This window comes from Narcine bancroftii, chromosome 3 (assembly GCF_036971445.1).
Source record: "Narcine bancroftii isolate sNarBan1 chromosome 3, sNarBan1.hap1, whole genome shotgun sequence".
Classification (NCBI taxonomy): domain Eukaryota; kingdom Metazoa; phylum Chordata; class Chondrichthyes; order Torpediniformes; family Narcinidae; genus Narcine; species Narcine bancroftii.
This window is the reverse complement of record NC_091471.1, coordinates 120,685,281-120,699,497: the sequence shown is the minus strand read 5'-3', so window position 1 is coordinate 120,699,497 and position 14,217 is coordinate 120,685,281. Positions and strand designations below refer to the sequence as shown.

The 14,217-nt window shown below is 39.8% G+C and overlaps 1 long non-coding RNA gene across 1 annotated transcript in view; it reads right to left on the bottom strand.

Annotated features, from left to right (window-relative positions):
• Positions 1-12,202, bottom strand: part of LOC138756210 (uncharacterized) — a 29,391-nt gene extending 17,189 nt beyond the window's left edge. The window contains exon 1 of the long non-coding RNA XR_011352863.1: positions 12,142-12,202. This is a non-coding gene — a long non-coding RNA (uncharacterized lncRNA). The remainder of the gene's footprint in view (positions 1-12,141) is intronic.
• Between the last annotated feature and the right edge of the window lie 2,015 nt (positions 12,203-14,217).

The following is a 14,217-nucleotide window of genomic DNA, read 5'->3' as shown; positions in this document are numbered from 1 at the left end:
ATAATACCTGTAGTAGTAATAATAATGATGATATTTGAGTAAACAATATTACAGTATTATGGAATTAGACTTGGTACAGGTACTGGTAGTCCACAGTGTCTGGTACTGGTACAGGTAGTCCACAGTGTCTGGTTAAATATTACCCTACTAGATACCTCAACTTCTCACATAAGACCCGCGGGATATTTTTGGAGCTACTTGTTGGGAAAAAAAAGGTCTTATATGCCATCAAATACGGATCGAATCTTTCTCACATCCACATTGTTCTGCTGTTCATCAGATTCAGTGTTTATGGGCACCTCAAAGTAGGCACGTCAGACAACTTTACAGGGCATACCAGCCAAGGTTTTCCCTTTTACAGAATGATGTCCAAGATATATTTGTGGTGATAAAAATAACTTAACAAAATGGGAACACAATGCGGTGTGATGATTCACAAGTAAACGTTAATTCAAAGACAGAATCAGTAGCCAATATAAAAGCAACTCTTGTGATAATTTGCCACGCCCTAGGTAATTATCCAAACATATTCAAGGCCCAAAGATATTCAAAATACAAGGCCTAAGCTTTTTAAAAATCTGTTGGCAGATGGAATTCCCTGAAACAAGCCTGAACTTTTAAAATGATTGTCTTCACACAATATTAACTGATATCGGAGAATCAGCAACAAGAAATGCAATACTTATTCAGCTTCTGAATGCACAAACCCATGATTCTTGTGGAAAGTCATGGATATGCTCCCAACTGTTGTTAAATATTCTAAACTATTCTGTCAGTGCAAAGTCTCTATTGCAGTTGAGCACAAATAAATTAGGTGTACCACTGGCTATTCAGCAATCTCCTTTTATCAAAAGCCACACCCCACTGTCCAGCAACCATCCAATCAAGTGCGTGCCTGCCCACAAGCCTGAACACACACTGTCATTGGCTGGCCCCAGTTATTGGCCCCTCCTCAGCACAGTGGGATATATTAAAGTTTGAGCATGCCATCGCTCTCTCTTTCCTCCTCGTGGCAATGTTCCTGCTCTCTGCCCGGATCATGGTAACTGGACATTGTGGTCCCTAAGGCTAGCTAGGATACCCAGTGTTTGGAGATACTGGAGTAGAGCCACAGTCCTTTATATCACCTGGGGTAGGAGGCTGTGAAATCCCCATGGGTAGCCCTGACACAAGGGCACATTTTACCTCAGGGTCTAATGCTCAGGGAAACCTCCCCTCATGCCTCCCCCTGCAATGAGCACCTTCCTTCCCTGACGGGTCCCACAGTTGGATGTGAATTAGTGCGAGTGTGTGGATACGTGAATGGGAGAATCGTTGCACTGTTTCATTGTTTAACCACTTATCTAATAAAGATCATCGGTGACTGTGAATCAAGTCTTGGAGCTTGCTTTCTGCTGCATCCCACGAACCCTTCAACACAATACATTAGGTTGCATCCAACATTACATGTCATCATTTATAGTTACCAAATCTTCCAGAAGCTTGCACAATACAGTTCAGGATATAGTAATTGCAGGCAATTTGCTGGCAATTTCTACCATCTTGTTGGGATAATAGATTTACACTGCTAGTATGGCCAAGCCAAGTCAGCAGGCTTCCTTCATAGAAATAAATTGGTAAATCATTTATTTATACAACAAAATGATGCATTTAATAATGCTATTCAATTTTTTTCAAAAAATAGAATTTAAATCACAACTTTGGAGGTGAAAGATGAACCCATTTGACATGAATTACTTGTCCATCTCTTTGAATTAGTCATCCGGTCATAATGACCATAATGCTTGCTTACCTTTTCCCTCAGGAACAAAGTTGCCAATCAACATTGTGGCAGAATTTATTTCCCTATTATTCTAGAGATAACCTTTACTTCTCAAAATCTAATTAAATAATAGCATAACCTGTGGAGTCATCATCGAGCACCATGGCTTCATTTACTGAATTCTGAAAATATCACATGTATCACCATGCAATACTTAAATGTGCTGGAGATAACATTTCTCCTGCATCTTCATGTATTGCACTCAACACTGGCATCTGCAGACTTACTCATTTAACAACATGTATCACCGTGAATATTATCCTTCCATTAGAGAGGATGGACTAAGAACATTAAGGAGTTGAGGCATAACTCAAAACTAATTCTATTGCATAAAAAGACAATAAAACATTCAAATTGAAAACAGAAAACAGTTTATTTCTGTGACACAAGCAATTAGACCTGCCACGGACCTCTTCTTAATTCATCCTCCACCAGATCCACATGTCCATGAAGCAACAGATTCTCATCTCCCTAGAGACTGCTGCCACTGTAACTTTTAACATGAGTTTTCAACCCAACTCTGTGGTGAAACACTATTGGCGGGACGTCGAATGGGCCAATGATGTCATGGGGCAGGACTTCTGTATCCGTGGGAGAGAGGCATCTGGCAGGCTCGGGACCAGCAGGGAAAGACTGCATGTGTTGATGTTCACTGAGAGTATAGTAAAATAAAGCAAGCTATGAATGTTGCTCCAGGCATAAGGTAGTTTTTATTACGTGTGTTTGAACCCAACACGACATTGTGTCAGAAGTGGAGCTTTGAGCCACAGAGAGCAGGACAGGCTGTGAAAGAAGAAACATAAAAGAGATGAGCTAAGAGGGAGGATGGGCCTGAACGTGTGGCGGAACCCCCCCCCCCCCCCGATTGGGAGTGGCAGCTCCTCCAATGGTGGCTTTCACGATAATACCTCCAGAACTCTTCGACTTCTCAAAGCCACAGGAGTGGGAAAAGTGGATAAAAAGATTTGAAAACTTAAGACTGGCAAGTAATTTAAATATTCCTCTGAAGCTAACCAGGTGAATATGCTGGGAAACTGCAAGGGGGATGAGGCTGATGATGCGCTATGAGGCTTAGACTTAACGGGCGTGCAGCGGTAGCAGTATGATGCAGTACGGAGAGGGATTGATTATTATTTTGTGCCTAAGAAGAATGTAATTTATGAATGGGTGAAATTTGACAAGAGAGTGCAGCAGGCCTGCAGAAACAGTAATCACATTCATTACAGCCTTGTTCGCACTGGCAGGGAGCTGTGAATATGGGGATCTGCATACAAACTTTTGCACAACAGACTAGTGGGGGGGGGGGGGGGCGGGTCTAAGACATTCATCAATGTCAGAGAGGATGCATCTGGACAAAGACCTCACCCTCCTGAAAGCAGTCACAATGACTAGACAGTCAGAGGCCATAAAGCAACAAACTGATTTGCGAGAAAGGTGTGCAAGCAAGCTGGCAGTAGACTCAGTGCAACTTAAAAGAGGAAGACAGATGTTTAGATGCAAATGGCAGCAAAAAGTTAATACAATGACACAGAGCAAAGAAGAGTGCAAGACATGCCCCAAGTGTGGAAAACTACCATTCCACCCAGCATTTCAATGCCCAGCTAAGAGTGTAGAAGGCCACAACTGCGGCAAAAGAGGACACTACAGAAAAGTCTGTAGGTCAACCCACATGGTGAATGAGGTATTGGAGGATGTGGATAGATTGTTCCTGAGAGAAATAGCATCAGGTGAGGAGCCCTGGATGGTTGACATTAACGTAGGAGGCAGTAAAGTGACTTTCAAAATCGACACAGGGGCCGACGTTACAGCCATTCCTGACCAGGTGTTGAAAAGAATTGTACCTGGAGACAGAAAACTAGGAAAAGCACAGAAACCACTCTATGGTCCAGGGAGAGTGATATTGATGGTTCTGAGATCATACATAGAGAGGAGCACCACAGAAGAAGTGTTCGTGGTGAGAGACTTACAAGCGGCACTGTTGAGCAGACCAGCTTCAGTGAGACTCTAGCTAGTGGCCAGATTGGACACCCTAGACCAAGAGACGGACAGGAAGGCCTACCCCAAACTTTGCGATGGACGCGGGCTAGTACAGAAGCAGTATGTCATTAAACTCAAGCCTGATGTGAAACCAATTTCACTGAAAGTACCTCAAAGGGTACAATTGCCAGTCATGGGCAAAATGAAGAGAGAACTTGAAGGAATAGAGAAGCTTGGAGTTATCAGCCGTGTAGAGGAGCCTACAGAATTGTGTTGCAGCATGGTGGTAGCACCAAAAAAGAATAAAGAAGTTGTTCACATTTGTGTGGACTTGACACCCTTGATCAGTGGGCCGAGAAAAGTTTAAACTTCCTTCGGTGGATCAATCCCTTGGCATACTCACTGGGGCACAATATTTTACCTAGTTGGATGCAAACATGGGATTTTGGCAAATTCCTTTTTTCCAAAGGATCAGCTCTCTACACGACATTTATGACACCATTCGGGTGTTACTATTTCAACTACCTACCCTTTGGTATCTCCTCTGCTCCTGAACACTTCCAGAACAGAATGGTGACGAGGTTACCGCAAGCCTGGAAGGAGTTGTATGCCACATGAATGATATCCTCATCTGGGGGATCTTGAAGGACCAACACAATGCAAGGGTCCATGTAGTCTAGAAAGAGCAGAAAAGGCAAGGGTAACTCTCATCATAATGAAGTGTGAGTTTGGAAGAAGGCAGATGGCATAAGACCAGATCCAGACAAGACAAGAGCTGTGCAGGACATGAAGGAGCCACAAACATTAGTAAACTCAGAGGTTTCCTCAGTATGGTGAAACAACTAGTGAAGTTCATACCAAACCTGGCTGAAAAGGACAAACCACTGAGAGACCTGTTGTCCAAGAAAAACCAGTGGAGCTGGGGACATGAGCAACAGAGGACATTAAGTAACCTCAAGCGAGAGCTATCATCCACACCAGTACTTCAGTTGTATAATCCAAATAGGCAACTGAGAATATCAACTGACGCTTCATCATATTGTCTGGGAACAGTGTTACTGCAGAAGGATGGAGACAATTGGTCACCAGTCACTTAGGCTTCCAGACCACTAACAGAAATAGAGCAACAGTACGCACGGCTGGAAAAAGAGGCATTGGAGACTTGGGCTTGCGAGAGAGTCAACAATTTTACTTTGGGACTACATTTCATGTTGGAGATGGACTACAAACCACTTGTGAGTCTGCTAGGTGGGGAAGCACTGTATTCGCTGCTATACAGATACAGAGGTTCAGGGGGGCGTGGCAAGATGGCATAGAGGCCACACGTGCAATCCTAGTCCTCCCCAACCAGTTTTTTTCAGTATCCATTTTTGAAATTTAGTTAAGTGAATAAAAGTTCTATTTTTATTCTTGAGAACACTACTGGCTCACAATGATGACTAAGATTTTAAAAAATGAAAAGATGTCTAGTTTGAAATTTGAAACTTTTAATGTTCATGGGTTGAATAATCCGATTAAACGAAAGCGAATTTTAACTTATATTAAGAAAATGAAAATTAATATTGCTTTTTTACAAGAAACACACTTGATGGAAAAAGAACATTTGAAATTGAAGAGAGATTGGGTTGGGCATGTGCTATTTTCTTCACAACTCAAAGGCAAAGGGTGTGGCAATTTTAATTCATAAGAATTTGTCTTTTGAGTTGCATATTATGGAAGGGAATGCTGGCAGGGTTTTAAAGGTGAATTGTAAATTTTTTTATGAAATTTGGACTTTGCTTAATATTTATGCACCTAATGTGGATGATGAGTGTTTTATTTCAGATGCTTTTTTGTTATTAAGTCAAGCTAATGAAATACTTTATTTGGGTGGAGATTTTAATTGTGTATTGGATCCTTTGTTTGATAGATCCCCAAAAATTATAAGAAAATCAAAGATGGCGATACACATTGGGGCCTTGATGAAGGATTTAAATTTAGTAGATATTTGGAGAAGCGTTAATCCTATAGAGAAGGATTTTTCTTTTTATTCATCTTGACATGATTCTTTTTCTAGAATATATTTTTTTTTAGTATCGGCACATTTACAAGGAAGGGTATTACAGGCAGAATATAAAAGTAGGGTTATATCAGATGCAAGTTCAGAAGTAGTACGTTCATCTTATAGATGGAGATTCAATACCATGTTGTTGAAAACACCTGAGTTTGTTAATTTTGTTAAAGAACAGATTATTTTCTTCTTGTCTGAAAATGCTAATTCAGTAAAAAGTTGTTTTGTGTTATGGGATGCATTAAAAGCTTATTTAAGAGGACAGATTATTAGTTATATCACTAAAGTTAAGAAGCAGTATATGGCAGAAAGTTTAGAATTAGAAAAGGAAATTGATGAATTGGAGAAGGTATTTCAGAAGGAAGTGACAGAAGATAAAAAAAAGTGGCTTTGACTAAATTGAAACTGCGTTATAATACGTTGCAGACTTATCAATTTGAATGTTTATTCAATCGATCTAAGCAGCGATATTATGAATTGGGTGAGAGGGCACATAAAGTACTTGCATGGCAGTTAAAGAAGGAACAGGTTTCCCGAGTTATTAATGCTGTAAAAAAGAATTAATCAGTTACCTATAAACCTCAGGAAATTAACAACCAGTTCTATTCATTTTATAAAAAAATATATACTTCTGAGGGGAAACAGGATAATGGTTCTATTGATTCCTTTTTATCTAAGTTAACATTACCAGCATTGGAAGAGGAAGATGTTATGGATTTGGAAGCACCATTTACAGAAATAGAGATTAAGGCGGCTATGTTGGAAATGCCCAATGGAAAGTCATCAGGAGATGATGGGTTTTCAGTGGAATTTTATAAATTTTTAATGAAGATTTATCTTTGGTGCTTGGGGAGGTATTACAACAAGTGACTGAACATTATGAGTTACCAGAATCTTGTTCTAGTGCTTTAATTACTCTAATTCTGGAAAAAAAAGATAGAGACCCATTGAAAGTGTCTTTGTTTCAATCTATTTATTTACTGAATGTAGATTATAAAATAATAGCAAAAATGCTAGCAAATCATCTTGCTAAGTATTTACCTAAATTGATACATGTTAATCAAACATGTTTTATTAAGAATAGAAATGCTTCAGATAATATTCTTTGATTGATTAGTTTAGACAATGCATATCGACAGTAGCCCAACCACTTGATTGCACTTGATGCTGAAAAAGCTTTTGCTAGGGTCGAATGGGATTTTTTATTTAAAGTACCGGAGAAGTATAAATTTGTCCCTTTTTTTAATTGGTGGATTAAAGCTTTATATACAAACCCAACTGCTAGGGTGGTGACAAATTGTCAAGTTTCATCATCGTTTAAATTGACATGTTCAACTAGACAAGGTTGTCCATTGTCACCAGCCCTGTTTGCATTGGGTATTGAACACTTAGCTCAAACAATAAGACAGAATGAACAGAAAAGAGGGATGAGAGTCATGGATGAAGAGTATAAAATTAATTTGTTTGCAGATGATGTTTTGATATATTTAGCATACCCAGAACAATCATTGCCACATTTATGGGAACGTTTATTGCATTATGGAACATTATTTGGATATAAAGTTAATTGGGACAAAAGTGAAATTTTACCAGTTGGTGAAGGAGATTATTCAGTGTATAAAAATATTATAAAATTGAAATGGTCTGATAAAATTAAATATTTAGGAATAATTGTAAATACTGAGTATCAATCTTTATACAAGTTAAATTATGTTCCATTATTGAAAAAGATTAAAGCAGATTTAATTAAGTGGAAAGATCTTCTGCTAACTTTAATTGGTCAAGTCAATTGTATTAAGATGAATATTTTTCCTCATATTCAATATTTATTTCAATCATACCATGTTCCATGACAACAATTCTTCCATGACCACAAAGAGTTTCTTTCAGGATTTAAATAAAATTATGAGAGAATTTTTATGGAAAGTTAAATTACCATGGGTAGTATTAAATAAACCTACTTGGAAGTATGCATTAGGTTGGCTTCAATTACCTCATTTTCAGAATTATTCTGAAGCAGCCTAGTTGAAATTTATTAGTCGATTGATGGATTTGGACCAGTCTCCAAGTTGGGCTAAAGTTGAGATTGCTTGTATTTCTGAAGTTGAGGTACATCAATTTATATTTTGATGGAATGTAAATTTATTGAAGGAATATAATATGCCGATATTAAAACATTTATTGAAGTTATTGACTAAAAAATAAGATTTTATGATCAAAAGGTAAACTGTCAATTTTAACTCCATTATATAATAATCAGCTTATTTCTTTTTCAAAGTTTAATAGTCATTTAAAGAGTTGGGATTTTAAGGGTATAAAAACATTACAGAATTATTTTGTAGACAGTCAGTTTCTTTCTTTTATTCAAGTGAAAGAGCGTTTTGGTATTACTGAAAACTATTTATTTATTTATTAACAACTTTGATCTTTGGTGAAAAATATGTATGGTAAAAACATGATTTTAGCTGCATTGACGGAATTTGAGTCTTTGATTTCTTCTATACCAAAAAGTGGTTATATTTCTGTTATATATCAAGTATTACAAAATAATATGGATAAGCTGGAATGGGAAAAATCTAAGCTTAAATGGAAAAATGATTTAGCTTTTGTTTTTCCTGAAGATTATTGGGCAGATATGTGGCATGATAGTGTTACTAAATTGACGAATGTACGGTATGTAAAGGTTAATTATAATTTTTTGCATCAATTGTATTTAACACCTGAGAAATTAAAAAAATATGATTTTAGTAATTCAGATTCTTGTTTTAGATGTGTTGTATGTATTGATACTTTTTGTACATGCTGTTTGGTCTTGTGTTTATGTACAACCATTTTGGCAAGAAATTAGGTAAATTTTGGAAAAATTATATGACATTAAGTTATTTTTTTAATGGGTTATATGATTCCTTTAAAGGGATTAGGATTGGATAAATTTCAAATTACATTTGTACGCTTGTACACTGTAGCTCGAAAATGTGTAGTACATGGAAAGATAATATAGTGATTAATATAATGTGATGGCATAATGAATTGAAATCTTGTGTTGTTATGGAAAAATTACATATAATTTGCATGATAATTATTCTTTATTTTGTTAATAAGTGGTAACCATATTTGGAATATATGCATTTAGATATACTTTGATTTATTATATATTCTTAGTTTCTGTTTATACATATTTTTTGGCTCTCCTTAAGCGAGATGGGTGACGAGGTGGGAGGGTGGGTGGGGAATTTTTTTTTCATTTCTGTTTTCTTTTAATTTAAAAAAAAATATATACTTATATAAAATTGTTTTCATTGAATGTACATTGTATTAATGATTTCTCAAATAAATAAAGTTTTTTAAAAAAGAAGGATACAGAGGTTCAGGATGAGGCTGATGAGATACTGTACCCACGATCACACGCACACTTGGGAAGAACCTCTCAACTGTCACTACAAGATGGAACCACGAGTGTTGACAAAGACCTCATGGAGGACACCAATATTTATCTCAAAATGGTGTTGGAAAACCTCCCAACAAGCAACAGATACCAGACAGAGCTCTGAGAGCAACTATGCACTGACGGTGTATGCACCCATGTCATGAAATACTGCATTCGAGGCTGACCAGACAGAAACCAGTTATGAGGATCAGTCAACCACTACTGACAAGAGAGGGCCATCTGAGTGTCCACTATGGACTACACTTGCACGGTACCAGATTAGTTATTCCAGCTAACTTGTGGAACAAGGTGCTCGAGAAAATACACAAGGTCCACCAGTGCTGGTAACGTGCCAGTCAAACAATGTGGTGGCCAGGTCTGAGTAAGTGAGATTATCTTGAGGTGCAGAAAGTGCATCCAGGAAAGGACAAATATAAGAGAACCGCTGATGCTGAGTAAATGCTCTGAAAGGCCATGGTAAAAACTTGGTATGGACTTATTCACTTTCGGAGAGAACACATTTATTAGTGGTGGACTATTTCTCGAGATTGGTAGAAATAGCACAACTCAACGTGACACAAGATAACAATGTAAATCTTCAATTAAAATCGATGTTGGCGTGGCATGGCATTCCAGAGATGTTAGTAAGCGACACCAGTCCACAATTCTCTGGACAAAACATGAAACCCTTCAGAGCAGATTATGGGTTTGAGCATGTGATCAGCAGCCCTAAGTATCCACAAAGGTATGGCGAGGCAGAGAGTGCAATGCAAAAAACCTGCTCAACGCAAAAGACCTTTAGCGTGCACTATTGACATAGAGCCACACCACTGAACAGCGGCTAGAGCCCAGCCAGGTTGCTAATGGGAAGTCGCCTTTGCACGACTCTACCGACCCTTCCAGAGAAGTTGTAGCTGGAACTTCAAAACCTGCTACAACTCCAAAACAAGGAGAGGGAGAAGAGGTATACAAATGTGAAGTGGTATAATGAGAGACAGAATAAGTGACCTGAAAAAGCTGGCACCAGGAGATGATGTGTGGATCTCCAGTGCAAGGCAGCAAGGTACAGTAACTTCCATGCACCACAGCCCATGGTCCTAGATGGTTAACGGATCACAAGAGACACTGAGATGGAATTACCAACATCTCATTCCCATACCAGAGTCTCAAGGTGAAAAGCAACAAGAGCACTAGCTGGAAATGGACACTCCTGCAAAGGTAGGTCCAGAGATTCTGCTGACTGTAACACAGAGTTCACCTGGCATAATAAGAATGAGGTCAGGCCAAGAAGAGACCACAGAGAATGAATCTGTAGAGAGTGTAAAACACCCACCATCAAGAAGAACTTGTGCATTGTAAATGTTTTATGTGTATTTGTACCTGAATGTGTAAAGGTAATTGTAGCGGGTGAAGCAACAGAAAAGGGGACTTTGAACGAAAAGTAAGGGGGATGTGGTGTAACACTATTGGGAGGTAGTCAAACAGGCCTATGACATCACGGGGTAGATCTTCCTCATCCGAGGGAGAGAAGCATCTGGCAGGCTAGGGACCAGCAAGGAAATACTGCACATGTAGATGTTGACTAAGTGTATAGTGAAATAAAGCAAGCTATGAATGTGATTCCAGGCTCAAGGTAGTTTTTGTTATGAGCAGGTTTGAACCCAACACAACAAACCCCAGTCACTCAAGTATTGGAACCTCCATCACAAACTCTCACCCTGGTCTCAGCGACACCTTTGATACCAACACCAACCGCCCATGGGCCGGAGCCACCGATGCTTCAGTCACTAACCCTGGCCATAGTCACCTACAGACTAGAAACCCCAATGCCTGCATTGATGCCAGTATTTACCCCAATCCTGACCGCCCTCATTCAGGTATCCACATTGACTCCTTCGCCATTTGCCACACCAAACTCTTCTTAAGGCTAACACCTTAGATAGCTCTGCTGCTGGACCCACTGCCTCATCCCCCCCAACACCACTCCTTACTCTTCTTCATCCCATTAAATCTTTACCTACATATCCCCTTCCCTCCCACTGCCTAGCCCTCTGACCCTCTCATCTTCCTCAACTCCCCTCTGACCTCCTTATCCTCCACTTCCCCTCTCTGACTTCCACAACCTTCCACTGCCTCTCCCCCAGATCACCCAAATCATCTACCTACCCACCCTCAGATTCCCCTCACACTCCTCTCAACCTCACTGAATCCCAATCTTACCCCTGCCTGTTCTTTTTCTATCCCCTCTAACCATCCCCTCACTGGAACAGAACACTCTGTCCTAAGAAGAGGCCCTAACTTCCTCCTCACACCAAGTATCACACAAGTCACAATGCTGAACTCTTCTTCCATTGTCTCAGTCTTCATACCCATTTCTTCCACCAAGATTCTCTATCTCCTACTGATGACCCTTTCTCCCATCTTAAGCCTTTATCCTCCTTAGATACCTTATCCTGGCCTTGTGCCTGCTCTGGATCTTTACAATTCCAACTGTCACAAGGCATCAGCCATCTCATCAAGACAACTCCACCCACTTATTCTAATTTCACCCCCTTTATTACCAACTCTCATCTCATTATAAAACCCACGGGCAACTGTGGTGCAGTTATGATCGGGTGCCCAGGCCAAATGACAGTTGCCAGATACCTGCTCTTAATACCCCTTGAGCAGGACCCCACTGAAAAATTTAAGCCACCATCTTCAACCTCATCAATTTTGCTCATATCCCACCCATGGCCTGCAACCTCATCGTTTCCCAAACCCATACTGCCTATTTCTACCTCTGAACCAGATCCACAAACTCAATTAGCCCAGAAGACCCATTATTTCCACATGCTCCTGCCTCAACAATTAATGTAATCTTACCTCAACTTGATTTTCTCCTCCCCATCTAATCCCTCCCTCATGTCTTCCTGTAGTGTTGACAGTGGAGAGTCATGTGACCCCTCCAGAAAACCTGAAAACAGAAGTGACCCCACCTGCCAACTTGAAGCTGATGTGTGATTGGTCCTCTGGGTGTCAATCAATTGTTAGATCTGTCCATAGGTGAGGCTGACGTGTGATTGGTCTGAGCAAGTCACATGAATGGGACCTGCATTGAAAAGCCTTGCATGGCACTTATTTAAGCCTTTTTTTTAATGCTGCTGTCTCAGGACCAGCTCTGAGGTCCAGGCTGCCCGTCATGTGCAGGCATCAGCAGACTGGCTGTAATGGGCCAGTCTCAGATCCCATGTCACAGTTGATGCTGGAAACCAGGATCATTTGATATGTTTGTTAGTTGAAATTAATTTAATGTTTATTAGTGCCTACTAAAGAGAGATAGAGTTTATTAGTACCTGATAGAGTTTATTTTGTGCCACCTAGAGATAGAGTTGGCTGTGTGTTTAACCCTTGTGCTCCCAATTCAGAGTTGAGAATGCTTAGTAGTAATTTATTTGCACCTGATGTGTAGTTTTTTTTTGTATTGCAAGCAGTCCCTGGATTATGAATGTCAAAGTTGCAAACAACTTGTACTTACAAATGGGCTGTACCCCCAATTTGTGCACGTGCATAATGTTGCCTCATGAATACTAAATAAGAACTGTAAGTACTTCCACCTTGCGTACAAATTTGGCTTAAGGACAGATACAGGTAACAAAACTTGTTTGTAACCTGGGTACTGCCAGTATTCTGTGTATGTGTGCTCTTTTGTGAATCATTTTTTAATGTAAATACAACCTACTTTTTTTTTTGATAACCCATCCAGCCTTGTTTATCTTTGAACTCATTGAACCTATTATTGAACACAACACATCCATAACCTCAACGACTTCCCTGAACTTGATTACTTGATTTTCACTATGGATATCTAATCTTTATGCACCTTAATATACCATTCCAAACATCTTAAAACATTTTGTTGCTTTCTCAAGCACAGAGCGAACAAGTCTCTTCCACCACCATTGTCCACTGCCTAGCAAAATTTGTTCTCACCTTTAGTAACTTCTGCCTTGATTTATCCCTCTTCAAGTCAAAGAGGTAGTTGTGGGTACTCACATGGGTTCCAGCTATGTCTGCCTTTTTGTTGGCTCTGTGAATCAAACCATGCTGCGGACCTACACAGACATGGCTCCTCAACTCTTCCTCTACTATGCAGATGACTATATTGATGCTGCCTCACTCACTTTGCTGTCAACTTCCAACCCAACCTCAAATTCATTTGTTCTACCTCTAGCCACACTCTCTTGATCTGTCTCCATTGATCAAACTTTCTACAGACATCTTCCACAAACCCACCAAGTCCCACAGTTACCAAGTCCATACCTTTTCACACCCTGACCCATGTATAGATTCTATTCTCTTTTCACAATTCCTGTTTCCATTACATTTGCTCCCAGGATGAGCTCTTCCATTTCAGAACATGAGATGTCCATCTTCAAAAAAATTCTTCCCCCCTACCACAATCAAATCAGCTGTTATATGCATCTCCTCTTTCCCATATATTCACCCTAGACCCATCCACCCCAAGATGCAACAAGGACAGGATTTCCCTTGCTACAACCTACCACCCTAACGGCCTCCAGATTCAACATATTATCCTCTGCATTTTTGCCACATACAATATGATTCCACCACCAGATGCATCTTTCCCTCTCCTCCCCTCTCTGCCTTCCATTCTGACTGCTCCCTCCTTCATTCCCTCATCCACTTATCCCTTGCCACTAATCACCCCCTTGGTACCTAGGTCTATGACTGCAGAAAATGCTACACTTGTGCTCACACCTCCACCCTCACAACTATTTGGAGCTCCAAACTGTCCTTCCAAGTGATGCAACACTTCACTTTTGAATATGCACGATCATCTACTGCATGCTCTCCAGTTGTCTATGTCAGAGACACTGGACACAGATTGGGATATAATTTTGTTGAGCACCTTTGCACTATTCACTGCTTTAGTCTGGA